Below are 16,813 nucleotides of genomic sequence, written 5' to 3'. Positions count from 1 at the left end.
GATTTCTTCTATGGCAAAGGTAAGTGCATGACTATGGCTTATCTAAGCTGGAGATTCTCTAATCGGTTTGTTTATGTGTTGTTGGCTTGGTAGAACGTTGTTTAGGTTCGTGGGAAGCTTTCTTGTGGCTTGAGATCGAGTTTTGTGGTTGTAGGAACGAAGATCCGGCGAGAAGCTTTGGGGGAGAACGATGCTCGACATTGCATCGGTCGGTCGATGCAAATGCGAGGACGGCGCGTAAAATCTAGGGTTTTTGTGCTATGTCGAGCATGCGTAGGTCGATGCAATGGGAGCATCGGTCGACGCAACCTCCAACTGGTGTCGGTCGATCCATGTTGGTGTCGGTCGATGCTGAGTCCTGGTTTGTTATTGTTGATTGTTGATTGTTGGTTGATGGTTAGAGATTTCTCTATTGCTTGTGTGTATAGTCTAGTAGATGGGAGGATTGCCTTACTGAGTGTTTATAAAATACTCATGCATTGCAATTTGTGTTTGTGGTGCAGGTAAAGGCAAAATGTGATCGTGGAATCAAGACAATGAAGAGGAGTATGTTCTAGGGACTCGATTGAATGTTTTCTGGCATTGCTAGGTTGCTAGAGTTAGGTCATTAGAAACATTGCTAGGTTGCTGGTTTCATGTTTTTCTGATGATTGGTTATTGGATTATTGTTATATTTGATTAATGGTTATTATTTATTGGATTTTTGTTGGTATTGGTTATTCCCCTGTTGGTTGTGATTGTGGTTAAGTAGCTAGTGGGTATGGGACCACTAGTTGTAGTTATTATTATTATTATTATTATTATTTATTATTTTATTATTAAAAAAAAAACGGGTCATGTCGTTTCAATATGATACATTGAAAACACTAGTATAATCCAATTGACCAGATGTATTGTAAGGAGACAATAGAGACTAGGCAACTCAATGCGAAAGTTTCAGATGTAATGAAAAAATTGTATGATCATTATAGTTACAAGCTGATCACACCAGAAGCCATCAAAGATCATACAGATTCTCAGCCACAATCAACTGTCTTTGAGTTATCAGATGATGAAGATGATTGTGAGGGGATAGTAGCAATATTCGAAAAGGTGATTGGGTTGAAGAGGAATGTAGATAGCTGCAATGAGTTACAACAGTATCTAGCAGAAAAACCTGAGCCTAGAGTAGAAAATAAGTTGGGTATGCCTTATGATGTTCTCATTTGGTGGAAATGTAATAGCTCAAAGTATCCAATCTTGTCAGAAATGGCTAGAGATATTCTAGCAATTCAAGACTCATTAGTTGCTTCAGAGTCGGCTTTTAATACAAGTGGGAGGGTCTTAGATCTTTACAGATTTTCTTTAACTCTTTACATGGTTGAGGTTTTGTTGTGCATCCAACAATGGTTAAAGTGTTTGTATAAAGGAGAAGCAGTCGTAGCAAACTTGGCCTAGATGTTGGAAGAAGTTGAATTCTTTGAGTTTCTTGTTTCTATGTTTAGTAATCCTTTCAAATCTCTTGATATCTATAAGTTTATTAATCTCTTGACTCTAATTTCTTGTGTAGTGAAACAACCCGACCCGTTTTTTTTTAAATTAATTATAATAATATATAATTAAACAACCCATACTACTTAATTAAACCAACCAAACCACAATTCATCATTAAACCAGCAACAACCAATTTGCACAAAGGAAACATACCAACAATACAAAACTAACATATCATCAATACAATAACATTCCTAACCATTCTATCCAACAACCTAGCATAACTCTATCCAACAACCTAGCATAACTCTATCCAAGGTTCCAACATCAATAACATAACCATAACACAATAACCGAGAACATAGATCATCCTCCTCCTCATCGCCATGATTCCACACCACATACCTACACACCACAAACAACAATTGAGATGCATAAGTATTATCACAAATACTTAGTGAGGCAATCCTCCCATCTACTGGGCTATACACACAAGCAACTGAGATTCCAATGTTAAACAACACAACAACACAACAAACCAGGAAAACAAGCGTCAGCCAAAGTTGGTGTTGACCAACACTGACTCCTACTTGGTGTCGACCGAGAACCACCTGGTGTCGATCGACACCGACTCCGCATACACGTTTTGTTCGACACCGATCATCGAATCTCCGATTCTAACTACCTCCAATCTGTCCCAAAACTCGCCAGACTCTAAGTCTGTATCGGAAGGTTTGTTTGTCAAAGGAAGAACTGAGACCAGAAGTAATCAACAAGGAAAAGGAAGGTATAAATCCAGGTCTAAGTCTAGGGATGGCAAAAAGATTTGTTGGATATGCGGTAAAGAATGGCATTATAAGAAGCAACACTACATGTGGATTGAGAAGAACAAGAACAAGGATCAGTCTCATGGGCAAGGTGAGTCTGCATTGGCTAGGGATGATGCGAAGATTTGATGGCTTTGATCGCTGCAGAAGTAAATCTAAGTGAAGGAAGGATTAACCAAGATTAATGGATCTTGGATAATGGTTCTAACTTTCATATGACACCGAGGAAGGAATTCTTCATGGATTACAAAGAATTGAAATCAAGAAAAGTAAGGAAGGTTAATAGTTCATATTCTGAGGTTAAAGGCATGGGCAGTATACAGTTTATGAACACAGATGGTACATCGTTTGTGCTATATGAGGTAAGATACATGCCTGAGTTGTCCAGGAATTTGATTTCTCTAGGAAAACTTGTGAACAAGGGATGTGAGTTTAGAGGTAATAATGGAGTTCTTAGGGTGATAAAAAGTTACACGGTTATAATTAAGGGTAATAGAAGGGAAACATTTTATGTGCTACAAGCGGAAGCAAAGAGAGAAAAAGCTCTGAGTGTTGTCATAGACAAAGGTTCAGAGGGCAAGGATTAGACGCAGTTATGGCATAGTAGATGGGTCATGTAGGTTAGAAAGCATTGGATGTTCTGGCAAAGAAATGGTGTTTTGGTGCAGATAAAGTTTCCGAGGTTAAGTTCTGTGAAGATTGCATTATGGGAAAAACACAGAGAGTTAGTTTTGAGTCTGCACAGCATAACACCAAACATAAGCTAGACTACATTCACTCAGATATTTGAGGATCTCATACTTTTCCCCTTACTCTTGGTCAATGTCAGTATTTCATCTTGTTTAAAAATGATTGGTTAAGGAATGTGTGGGTGTACTTCTTAAAAACGAAAGATGAAGCTTTTGAAGCATTCATCAATTGGAAAAAGATGGTGGAGACTCAGAGTGAAAGGAAAGTTAAGAAGCTTCAAAAATATACTGGATTAGAGTTTTGCAACTTCAGGTTTGATGAATTTACAAGAAAGGTGTAATGAGCACGAAACGTATAATAATACGCCTCAATAGAATGGGTTGCGGAGAGACACAACAAAACAATTATGAATAAAGTCAGGAGTATGCTCAGTGAGAGTGGTCTAGGACAAAGGTTTTGGGCTGAAGCAGCTTCAACAACAGTGTATCTAGTAAACAGGACACCGTCGTCTGCCATTGGTTTTGAGATTCCAGAAGAAAGATGTACATGTGCGGTCCCAAATTATTAGGCTTAAGGAAATTTGGTTGTGTGGTCTATGTGCACATTGATGATGGCAAACTTAACCCTAGAGCAAAGAAAGGGATACTCACAGGCTATCCAGAAGGAGTTAAGGATTGTAGAGTGTGGGTTTTGGATGAGAAGAACTGCAGCATAAGTCGTAATGTTGTATTCAGAGAAGATGTGATGTTCAAAGTCATGGACGCACAACAAAACTCAAGTATGATTCCTAAACCCTAATTATTAACTAATGAATTTTCTAGTGTTGTTTGTGGAGATAAGAACTGTTTAAAGGTGAACAATGCTCGAGGTGGAGCTATTGAGTCATAAGGTTCTAAAATTCCGATTGATACAGAGGAAACAAAATAAACTAGGGAACATGATTCTGATGATTATCTGTTAGCTAGAGACATACCGAGGAGGCAAATCAATCGACCACCAAAATTTCAAGACTATTTTGGTAATGAAAAGGAGTTAGAAGAAGTGGTTGGTTATGCTTACTTGATCACAGAAGATGGTTGGAAATCGGAAACAAGCAGCTATCAAGAAGCAATGATGGATCCGAATAAAGATAAATGGGTTGAAGCAGTAGATGAGGAAATGGAGTCTCTGAGGAAAAACAGGACATTTGATATGGTGGATAGAGTTAAAACACAGAAGCCTATAGGATGAAAATGGGTGTACAAACAAAAAGCTGGTATTCTAAACGTTGAAGGTCCGAGATTTAAGGCGATGCTGGTAGCCAAGGGGTATTCACAGAAGGAAGAAGTAGATTACCAAGAGATTTTTTCACTAGTTGTTAAGCATATCTCCATCAGGTCTATTCTAAGTATGGTGGTGCATTTTGATATGGAGCTTCAACAAATGGATATAAAAACAGTTTTTTAACATGGTTTTTTAGATGAGGTGATTTCTATTGAGCAACCTGAGGGTTATATTGATCAGAGGTATCCAGACAAGGTGTGTCTACTCAATAGGTCTCTATATGGTTTAAAACAGTCTTCGAGACAATGGAACAACATGTTCGCTGGGTCTATGCAGAAGAATGGATACAAAAGGATTGCATATGACAGTTGTGTATGCTTCAGGAAACTCAACAGTAATGAGTATGTGTATCTTCTTATTTACATAGATGACATATTTATAGATTCTAAAAATAAGAAATAGGTCTGTGAGCTTAAGGTATTATTGAGCTCAGAATTTTTGATAAAAGATCTTGCAGATGCGAAGAAGATCTTAGGAATGGAGATTACCAGGAATAGAGAAAAATGTACTCTTACGATCTCTTGATGTAGTCCTTTTATCTATTCAATTAATATTGAACTACAAGCTTGCAAAGATTCAACTCACTAAGAATGCACAAGATGGCTTAATCTAAACTCAAATAAAAGGTTGGTTTTAGTAACAACTTAGCTAAACAAACAACTTTAAAGAAAGCAAGCAAAGCAAACACAAAACAGAGCAAACACAAACTGAAAATGGTTTTAAAACAAAATTAACAAGTGAACCTTGGGCGAGGTTATTGACTCGGTAGATAGTTAATCAATCCAAGATGTCTAAGCAAAAAAACAATAACAATCTTTAGGCTAAGAACACTAATGTAAATCAATCCATTTCCATGATAAAGACTCTAAATCAATTTCCAAAGGCAATCACAAGATAAACATGCATTATAATCAAGTCTGAATACCACTAAAAACTCTAATAATCAATTTCCATTGGCTAGGAATGCAAAGCTCATTAATAGTTTGGTTCAGGAATTTCATCAAACACCTTTTGGGCATAAAAGTCCTAATATCTAGAATCAACATGATCAAGGTTAATCTAGCATTATAATCACCAAACAAGAAATGATTCATGTAAATAGAACCCTATACATCAAAGATCAATCATCTATCTCCCTAATCTACCAAGCCCAAAGTTCTAAAGGATCTACTCACTCATAGTTATGACACACAAAGGTAGAGGTTTGTTCTTTGTGAAATTATAGTTATAGATTGTAGATTAGAAGAAATAAAGAGAGATTACTATTAATAACTAGAAAATAAACAAATAATCCAACAAACTTTAATAAACAAGCTTAAGAACCCTAAAAATTGCTAAACAAAAGATGGTTTCTCCTAATGAGGAGTTAGTGTGTTTATAGAAAAGTAAGAAACTAAACCGGAAGAAACCAAATTGAAATATGATAAATTAAAGGAAACCGGAACAAACCGGATTGGGTTGCAAAAATAACGCATGATCAACCAATATTCCCAAAATGATCTACTAGTTGGTCGATCGTCTGGTCGATTGTTCAAGTATGGGAGTCTGGTTAAGTCTGGTTCGAGTTGATCGACCAGTTGGTCGATCTATTGGTCGATCGGTTGAAGTCCGGGAGTATGGTCAAGTCTATTCCTTGTTTGATCGATGGTATGACCGACCAGATGGTCGATCGTTCTATCATGTGGCTCCAGTCTTCGCTCTGGCTGTATATATGTTTGCTAAAACAGGTATAACTCTTTACACGCATGTCTGATTGGCCTGAAATAACCTCTACTGCAAAGATAACTCAATTTCTAATAATTTTGATGAAGAACTGTGAAACTATATTCCAAGGCAAGGTCTTCATATGAGTCGATATTTGAGGGGCTACAGACTGGTTCCAAATCATCAGTCATTTTTTTGCATCCAAATGTGTGTCTTCCATTATATTAATCTGAAATGGTTCAAAAGACACACAAAAGACACCAAAGCATAGACAAAAACACTATAGGACCTCTAAAATTCAAGAAGACTCACTCGGACACTAAATGCAACAAAACAAAATGAAAATACTAATAAAACACAATATAATGGAAAATACCATGAAAAAACAGTAAATATAGAGTATATTATCTCTCAAGAAGGTGATTTTTATATGGATCAGTGTAATTCAGTTGATACACCAATGGGAACTCATTACAAGCTTAAGTCAGCTACAGAGGAAGAGATCACAAGGCAGAGTGATTCTATGAGGGGAGTACCTTATCAGAGTGCAGTCGGGAGCTTAATGTACTCTATGATAGGAACAAGATCGGATCTAGCTTATCCGGTAGGCCTTGTATACAGGTTTATGAGTGTAACGCCCCTACTTCCATCACTTTTAGTGGGCTCCATGTCCACTCCTAGTCCATGGGTCCACCTTTCCTAATGGTCCTCACGTCTTCTCACTAAGCCCGTGAACCCGTATATATCCGATAATTGGTTTGCTACGTTCAGGAGACTTTAAGAACTTGTTTACCGATCCTACAAATCACCACATGATCTTTCCCTGTGTTTTGTCCTCACTCGCACAGTTCCGACAATCACTTCCCAGAAGGTCACCCATCCTAAAACTACTCCAGCACAAACACACTTAATTCTGGAGTTCTTTCATAATGCTTGACCGAAAAGATAAGTGCACTTTGTGACATAGATAGCCATATTAATTCTTTTAAACCTTTCTGCAAGTCTCTGAAACCGGGGTGTCACAATGAGCAAACCTCTTAAGGAGCACTAGCAGGCGGTAAAATAGGTGCGTAGATACATAAGAGGCTCTTTAGAGAGGAAGCTGTGTTACAGAAACGAAGGCGAGTTCGTTATTAGGGGTTATTGGGACTTAGATTACGCGAACAATCAGGATAAGAGTAGGTCCACGTCAGGAATGGTGTTTACAGTTGGAGGTAATGCAGTAAGTTGGAGATATGGTTTACAGAAGGTTGTGGCTTTGTCTTTGCCTGAGGCTTATGTCACTAACTGAGACAGGAAAGGAAGCAATGTGGCTGAAAGAATTGATAGAAGAACTTGGATACAAACAAGACGCAATAAGTATCTACTGTGATTCTCAAAGTGCAATCGCACTTGCGAAGAATGTTGACTTCCATGAGAGGACGAAGCATATAACTACTAAGTTCTATTTCATCAGGGATTTGATCACTAATGGTACAATCAAAGTTATCAAGATTGCTACAAATTACAATCCGGCTGATATTTTTATAAAGTTGTTGCAAGCCAGCAAGTTCCAAGATGCTTTGGAGTTGCTGAGAGTCACAAAAGAATGAATGGAGCTTAGGCTCCATAAACATGAAGCTGAGTGGGTTTACTTAGGGCATCTGCAACAAGACTCCTCATTTTGAACGGAGCAAATCCTCAAAATGAAGATTTGAATGTGGTTTGCTCCAACAATGACCCCTCAAAAAATATTTAAAAACTAATTAATTTGTAATGTGGTCCTTAATGTTTCCAAAATTCACTAATATTGATAGAAACTCATAAATAAATCTATAACATATATTTTCTATACTATACAACATAAAATATTCTTTATTTTATTATACAACACACATTATTACATAATAAAAGTTACATGCTAATATATATTACATATATAATGATTAAAACTTTCATATAAATATATATATATATATATATATATATAACACAATAAAAAATTGTATCAAACAATATTAAAAAATACAATACCTTATATGATAAAACAAAATAGTATGTAATTTTCAAAAAACATAAAAGAAAATTACATGTAAAAGTATAAAATTACTCAATATAACTATTTTCATAGTGATCCCATATATGATAAATTATTGCATTGTTGTTGTAAAAAAAATAATTTATAAATGGTATATCTTTTATATATCAATAATTTTAATTTTAATTTAGTGTGTTTGAATTTATAGATATATATATATATATATATATATATATATATATATATTTATAACAATTGAATTTGATAAAATTATTTGTAAGATATATATATTACAAGGACTAAAATGAAATTTGTAAAAACATTTGAGAGTCTCAATAGTGCCCCCTCAAATTTGAAGGCTCACTATTCAAACCTTAAAATTTGAAGGTTTAAGTGTCTGTTGGAATTCAAAAAGGGAATTTAGTGAGAATTGCCATTTTTTGAATGAAACTTTTACAAAATGCCATTTATAATTTTTCTTGTCGAAAATGTCATTTTCTAATTCTATGTCACATAAAAAAAAGACGAAATTACCCATGAACTAAATGAGGAGATTTGTTTTTTAATTTTGGGACTATATGTGGTGGACAAGTATCATCACTCAAGTAGATTTGGTCTACTAAAGAGATAGACGGACAAAGTTGTGGTGGACAAAAACATGGTTGGGGTTGAATTTGGTCCACAGAAGGCACACCCTTTTAATACGTCAGCATATCAACAAGGTGGACAACCAAGCGGATTTGGTCTACAAAAGAGATTCGATGGACACAATTGGAATAGACAAACATGCCCGGTTGTTGAATCTGATCCACCGGATCTGGTCCATCGAGAGACAATAAACAATGGATCATGGATCTAGTCCACTGGAAATGCATCAGATGTGTCTTTTAAATTGCAAATTTCTGGGACAGATGAATTAGATGGAGGTTTGAAATGAGAGAGATGGGTGTTTGGAAAGAGATAGTTGGAGGTTTGAAAAAATGGAAGTTTGAAGAGAAAGAGTTGAAGTTTTGGAGGTTAAAAAAAAAAGAATGGTGGCTGAGAGAGATCGAGAGATGAAAGAAAGAGAGAAAGAACATAAATGTAAAAGAATGGTTAACATGAATGCAAAAGAATTGGTCAAGGGCAATTTTGTATTTTTATATGTGTCAGTAGTGGGTTCTATGGCACTTTAGAGAAGACTTAACTGAAATTGGCGTTGGCCATAAACTTTGTTACTGTATATGGCACAATCAATAAATTTCTCATTCGAAAACTCTTCAAATTTGAAGGTTTGAGGGTTTGTTGGAGATGCTCTTAGGAAGATATGTAGTTGAGAAGGTTTACTTAGGAAGATATGAAGCTGAGAGGGTTTACTCGGGAAGATATGATGTTGAATGAGTTTGTTCATTGAGTTTTGAAGGTACAAAGATAGGTGAGCGGGGTTTCTCATGATCTGGAGATGGAATTCAAGTTACAAAACTAGGTCCAGGGCATAATGGACAAGGTGGAGAATTGAAGACTGAGTGTCCATGATGCGGTTATTCGTAAGTGTGGAGGATACACTGAGAGATACAGAGGGTTTGACTCTTTAATCATTAACATGGGCACGTGTGAAGTTGGCGTCACGTACGAAGTAAGAAGAGTTCTAAAAGCAGCTGTAAGAGCTTAGATCTCATTTCTCTCTTTATAATCTTTTTCATATTTGCATTTGTAGTCGTAACAGAATCAGAAGCTCAATAAGCTCAATAAGCTCTAGCGAATTTCAGAATAAAAATCTGGCCAGACGTAGACTCTGATTTGGAGCTAAACTTGTTAAAGTCTAGTGTCTTCTTTTCTAGTTTACTTTCTTTCAAAGTTTTCGCATAAGCAAAAACGATAGAGAGTGAGAAAGTTGTGAGTTGATTAAGTTAGATCTAAGGCATAGATTTTCCAATATGAACGTCCAATTTTTTATTTTATTTTTGTTTGATTGTCTCCACTACAAATTTTGGCTCCAATTTTTAATTGTTATGTAAAATCGAAAACTGAAATAGATTTACCTCCAAAATTAAGTGTCCATTGTGAAGATAACTTGATCTTAGAAATGTATTAAATTATCACAATGACTATTGACTAAATTAACAAGTACTCTAAGAGATAAACGTCTACAAAACTTTCTCTCCATAAATTAAAAGAAAACAAAAGAAATAGAAGCTTTCAAACGCTCCCAGGCATACCTTTCGAGGAAAGGATGAAACCTTTTGTCCAGATCTCACCCACCCACCTCCACCAATAGAAAGCAGGACAATGGCTTTATCCCCCAAATATACTCCTTGTTCCCTCCCCGAAAGCATGTTCTTCAACCCCCAACCTAGATCCAAACATAGCAACAAGAAGATTCACAAGCATTCAACCTATACAATCTACCAACAACAGTAAACCTTGCTTGCATTTACTCTCTTTACCTACCTGTTTGTTTTGTCCGTTTGAAAAGATCCCTTCCTTTAAAGCTTTCCCGCTACTTTCGCTTTTTCAACCTGAACAAATCTGTTCTCACATCTGTTTCGAACCTGTCTTGAGATTCAACCAAATATCATGTCGAACCGTATCCCTTATCATTTGAAAGGGAAAGATTTAGCAACAGAGTACTCGCCGCCACCCCGTAAGAGAATAAAAGCCCCAGAACTGGATACAACAAACCTGATACAAGAAAATTCCCTTACCCTCCTAGGCAGACTCTTAAACCCTGATGGCCAAAGAATGTGGGCTATCTTCCCTTTCCTCCTCAACCGCTGGAACCTAAAAGGAAAAGCCACCAGTGCAGACTTAGGACAAGGAGTTTTCCAATTTAAGTTTGAACTAGAAGAAGACCTACAACAAGTTTTGGCTCATCGACCTTATCACTTTGACCAGTGGATGGTCATTGTCCAAAGATGGGAAACGGAAATCTCCCCTTCCTTCCCTTCCATGCTACCCTTCTGGATTGAGATACAAGGAATGCCAAAGCACTACTGGAAAAAAGAGATGGTCTTTTCCATCGGTGAGGCCTTAGGTGAGATATTGGATTGGGATATCTCCTCCTCCTCTATTCAGCTGAAAGTTGTCATCAATGGACTTGAACCCATAACGAAAGAGACTATACTTGAGTTCCCAGATGGAAGCGAAGCAGTGATCTATTTAGAGTACAAAAACCTAAAAAACTATTGTTCCTACTGTCTACGATTATCCCATGATAAGTACCATTGCCCGGGCCTGAAGGAGAGACAGAAGGAAGCAATGCGGAAACAAACCCAGGATCCGGCTATAAACACACAGAACTCCATCTCTTGGAACTACTACACGCCCCAAGACAACTTTCTACCCCCAAAACCTCAAAACAAGATGCAAGAAAATAAAAGATACTCTCAAAGGCAACAAAGAACTTACTCAAGGAAAAGATCCTTTGAACATGTAACCCAAAGAGATCAGTTTAACACTGGCTCACGTCTGTCCCCACTCGAAGGCGGACACAACTATTTGAGACGGACAAGCTCCCGAGCACCCTCAAGATCTTTTTCCAGAAGAGAGGAGCTTCCCCATCACCATCGACAAAGCCCTCATCTCCCTCCTACCCGGAACCTATAATGGAGAGAAAAGTCAAACTTGTCAGCAGAACTACAAGGTGAACCATCTATGTCCTCTAGAACAAGAAGACCACCACTGGAGAGAATTGTTTCGAGCCCTGACCCCCTCACACCACCACCACAAACAGAACAAGAACCAAGATTGAACTCACCACCTAACTTGAAACAAATGACAGATAGAGATCTCCCCTCAAAAGACCAGGTACTTAATGACCTAAGAGAAGTGACTGTTCAATACATTTCCTAACATGATCCAACAAAAAGTGTCGTTAGATTAATGAGAGTTATGCATAGTGAATCAGAAGATCTCATGGAACGCACCACAAACTCGATCCTTGCCTCTAACCTGGCAATTGCAACTGACAGGAACCCTATGCCCACCAACAATGTGCAAGAAAACTCTCCTCTTGGTGAAACAAGGGACTTCCTATATCTGCGTGATCCTGAGACTGGAGAAACAAGCAAACGGGGAAGAGGAAGACCACCTACAACAAAGCAAACTGGTAAGGGAAACCAAACCCTGATGGGAGCAAAAACACAAAAAAGAAATTTCACTCGGAACTCCCCAAGAAAAACACTGGAGTCAAAGGGTTTGCCCAAACCTGGAGCCTCGAAGACCAACCGGGGAAAGAACTCAAAAGGTCCCCCTGGGACCATCACTCAAACTGCTAGAACCCAATCTCCAACCTCTTCTTTGAACCAAGTCAGAACCCAAACTCAAGCGATTACTGAGCCCCAAAACCAAATCCTCCCAAGTGCACCACGAGTAAACCTCATTCCGGCAAGCAGGAAGAAGAAAGCGGATTTTCAGAAATCGCTTCCATCTTTTCCTTAAGGATGGTGAGCTGGAACTATTGTGGGTTGGGGAACTCCATAACAGTCCAGAGACTAAAGGACATAACACGTATGTCCTGACCTTATTTTTCTAATGGAGACCAAGAATCCTTCAGATGTGGTACTGCAGACCTTCCAGTGGCTTGAATACCCCTCTCACCACCTGGTTCCCCCCTCTCTCCTGGGACAGGTGGACTTGCTTTGTTCTGGAAACCAAGCCTGGAAGTAGAAATTTTACACTGCTGTGAGAATCTAATTGATACCAGAGTCACAACAAAAAGGAGAATTTTCTTTGCTACCTTTCTTTATGGAGAACTGGATAGAACCAAGAGAATGAAAATTTGGGAGAAGCTCCAATCGCAAACTAATTCTCGATCTGACCCCTGGTTCCTAACTGAAGATTTCAACGATATCATTAATGGCAATGAGAAATCAGGAGGACCAGCCAGACCTGAGAGCTCCTTCTCTGACTTAAGATCACTCATGTCAGCATGTGACTTTTATGACCTACAACATAAAGGTCAGTTTTTATCTTGGAGAGGGAGGAGGTACTCACACCTAGTACGATGCAGTGAATGGACTATCGAATATCCCTCAGGAAGATGTGAGTATCTCAGGTTTGAGGGATCAGACCATCGGCCTCTACTAATGGCTTTTGACCCTATCCAAAGAAAGAGAAGAGGCCTCTTTAGATATGACAGAAGGTTAAGACACATACCAGAGGTCAAAAAAACTCATCTTCGAAGCCAGGAATACCTATTCTGATGCGGAAGTTGAAAAATGACTCCACCAATGCCGTATGGCCATTGTAGAATGGTCAAAAGAACAACAAACAAACAGTCAACAAGCTATCACAGACCTCAAAATGCAACTCAAGAAAGAAATGACTGATGATTTAAGCCCTTAAACCCTACTTGATGAGATAAACATGAAACTTTTAATGGCTTACCAAAAGGAAGAGGAATTCTGAAAACAAAGAAGCCGCCAGCTGTGGCTAGCTCTTGTAGACAAAAATACGGGGTATTTCTATGCTGCAACAAAGGGACAAAAAGCCATTAATAATATCTCTATCATCGAGACTCAATCAGGTGCTGTTGTTTATGAAGAGAATGAAATAAGTGAGGCCATAGCATCATACTACCAAAACCTCTTTACCTCTATCGATGGTCCAAGGAATAATGTTGTCCATGAAGCAATTACACCCTGCGTGACAGAGGAAATGAATGAGAGCCTTGTTAAAATACCATCCCCCACAGAGATCAAGACTGCATGTTTTGACATTCATCCTGACAATGCACCAGGACCAGATGGCTTCTCAGCCAGCTTCTTCCAGACAAATTACAATCTTCTCTGCGGTAACCGCAGAGATCCAGAACTTCTTCACCTCGGGATCCTTACTTATGCACATCAATCACATACATGTCAGGCTGATTCCAAAGACTACTAGCCCAAAAAAGTGGCTGACTATCGACCAATAGCACTTTGCTCGGTATATTACAAGATTATTGCAAAGATCATCTCAAAACGTCTCCAACCAATCCTCCAAAACTGCATCTCTCAGAACCAATCGGCTTTTGTACCTGGTAGAGCCATCACGGACAATGTCCTCATCACCCATGAAATTTTACACTATCTGAAAACGTCGGCTGCATAAGAAAGAGTGTTCATGGCTGTCAAAACTGACATGAGTAAAGCCTATGACAGACTAGAATGGAGATTTATAGAGGAGGTACTAACCAGGATGGGCTTCCATCATCAGTGGACTGCCTGGCTCATGCAATGCATTACAACTGTCTCCTACTCATATCTATTAAACGGTCAAGCCAAAGGCCTGGTGCAACCTCAACGCGGGATTAGACAATGAGATCCCTTATCCCCGTACATCTTTATACTTTGTAGCGAAGTTCTGTCAGGACTATGTAACAAGGCACAATTACATGGCCGATTACCAGGGATCCGGGTGTCAAAAGGCAGTCCCAGGGTGAACCACCTCCTTTTCGCAGATAACACTATGTTCTTCTGCAAGTCGGATAAAACGAGTGTTAGACATTTGAACCTCATCCTGCAAAGCTACGAAACCGCTTCTGGACAACAAATAAACCATGATAAGTCATCCATTACGTTCTCAAACAAAACTAAATCTGAAGTGAAAGAGCGAGTGAAACAAGAACTTGGCATCACCAAGACAGGAGGGCAAGGAAAGTACCTAGGTTTACCATAACTCTTTGGCAGGAAGAAAAAAGATCTATTTAGCATGATAGTAGATAGAATCAAGCAAAGAGCTCTCAGCTGGTCCACCAGGTTCTTATCCTCTGCTGGCAAGTTAACACTCCTTAAATCAGTCCTCGTTGCAATGTCATCTTACACGATGTCTTGCTTCAAGCTTCTCAATTCACTATGCAGTCGTATCCAATCCGCCTTAACCCGCTTCTGGTGGGATGAAAAACCTGACAAGAAGAAGATGTGCTGGATTGCATGGGATAAAATGACAAAATCTTTAAAAGATGGAGGGTTGGGATTCAGAGACATTCAGACCTTCAATGATGCCTTACTTGCAAAGATCAGTTGGCGTCTCCTGACTCAACCATCAAGCCTCTTTGTGAAGATCCTACTAGGGAAATACTGCAAACACTCTTCATTCCTTGAGAGCCCTGTCCCAAAGTATGCCTCCCACGGGTGGAGAAGTATTTGTATTGGAAGAGATCACCTGAAAGCAAATTTGGGGAAAGTTGTGGGAACAGGGAATTCAATTCCTATCTGGAGTTCTCCATGGCTCTCACTAGATCAACCAAAATCTCCCTTTGACCCCCCAACAAAAGAGAATCAGCATATGCGGGTTTCTGACTTAATCTTACCTCACTCGAAGGAGTGGAACACAGACTTGATCCGTCACACCCTCCCATCCTATGAGGAAGATATCCATAAACTTCGACCAAGCATAAAAGAAGGACCGAATTCATGGGGTTGGCTCCCAACAACTGATGGCATCTATACCGCAAAGTCTGGCTACCACGAAGCACTGAGAACACAAACAAAGAAACAAGATCAAGCCTCAGCTACAAATCCATCTATCCTAGTTAATGAACCCAATTTCCTGTGGAAAAAGGAAATCTGGAATATCAAAAGCTCAACAAAAACAAAGCTTTTGCTATGGAAAGCTTCTCAACATGCCCTCCCAGTGGGAAAAAACCTCATGACCAGACAAATCAATGCTTACCTCTCCTGTCCACACTGCGGTAACCCAGAAACGGAAGTCCACCTTTTCTACCACTGCTAGTTTGCTTCAGAGGTCTGGCCGAAGGCACCCTTTAAGGAGAACTTCAACTCGGGGGAGGTGGAAAATTTCAAATCGGGGCTTAGTCAAACCACAAAACTAACCTGCCTTCCCCAGACTGGACTAGCGATAGGACCTCTAGCACCCTGGATAATCTGGACACTCTGGACAACCAGAAACCGACTCATCTTCGAAAAAACCCAAACCCAAGCCGATGACACATTAGTCTTAGCCATCATCCGCGCTAAGGAATGGCAGGAAGCACAACAATCACAGACTCAAGAACCTCAAAATCAGATTCGATCTTTCATACCTGCCCAGAACCCAAACCAAATCACACCGAATAGGGTTCTCTGCTTCACGGATGCATCTTGGAGGGATAACGGAAACACAGGATGCGGCTGGATCTTTAAGGACCATGACCAAAACACCCTAATCAAAGATCACTCAGCTACTCGACATATTCGCTCACCCTTGATGGCTGAAGCCCTAGCAACTTTCAAGACATTGGAAGTTGCCATGGAATTGGGTTTCACTCAAGTCCTCTTCGCCTCAGACTCACAGATGCTAGTCAGAGCACTCAATCGGAAGTCCTCCCCAAAGGAATTCCATGGGATTCTATATGATACCCTTACTCTCGTCTCTCAATTTGATTTTTGTGGTTTCTCCTACATCCCTAGGAATTGTAGTCGCCAGGCAGATACTCTTGCGAAAACTACCCTCGATGGAATGTGTATTGAACCCTAATTTGTTTTCTTAAGGGAATAGCTGTTTGCTAAAAAAAAAAACTAATTATTTATAACTACATAAAAAGAGCTTAAAATATACAATTGTAATTACATATATAAATAGTTTCGGGTAGTTTTAGTCTATTTTCGTGTGCTGATACTCTTTGTAAAATAGAGGGGAAAAAGAGTATAAAATTTGTAGCAATGAATGCATAGGATTAATACTCAAATTTTTGTTCCCAACTGCACTACTATTTAAAAAACTCATTGATTGGTAGTTCAGTCTACAAATTTGGTTTGAACTGTACACGCTAACCGCTAAACCAATCAGTTTGACAATTTAATCGATGTATCCCTGA

The 16,813-nt window shown here is 38.8% G+C and overlaps 1 long non-coding RNA gene across 3 annotated transcripts; it reads right to left on the bottom strand.

Annotated features, from left to right (window-relative positions):
• Nucleotides 1–1,620: 1,620 nt before the first annotated feature.
• On the bottom strand, nt 1,621–16,496 carry LOC147942497 (uncharacterized). 3 transcript variants are annotated; one of them, XR_015560170.1, is made up of 13 exons: nt 15,670–16,496; nt 15,308–15,471; nt 14,988–15,159; nt 14,659–14,899; nt 14,190–14,471; nt 13,608–14,098; nt 13,209–13,483; nt 13,009–13,113; nt 12,752–12,846; nt 12,221–12,671; nt 11,940–12,103; nt 11,422–11,613; nt 1,621–1,878 (listed from the first exon to the last, which is right to left on the bottom strand). It is a non-coding gene; the product is annotated as an uncharacterized LOC147942497 (long non-coding RNA). The 3 variants fall into 3 exon arrangements; XR_015560169.1 differs by having other exon boundaries at nt 12,752–13,113; nt 13,209–13,236; nt 13,402–13,483; XR_015560171.1 differs by lacking the exons at nt 1,621–1,878; nt 13,009–13,113 and having other exon boundaries at nt 11,369–11,613; nt 12,752–12,959; nt 13,402–13,483.
• Nucleotides 16,497–16,813: the final 317 nt, after the last annotated feature.

This window comes from Camelina sativa, chromosome 6 (genome assembly GCF_030686135.1).
Source record: "Camelina sativa cultivar CO46 ecotype springtype chromosome 6, ASM3068613v1".
Lineage (NCBI taxonomy): Eukaryota > Viridiplantae > Streptophyta > Magnoliopsida > Brassicales > Brassicaceae > Camelina > Camelina sativa.
This window is presented reverse-complemented; position numbering and strand designations above follow the sequence as displayed.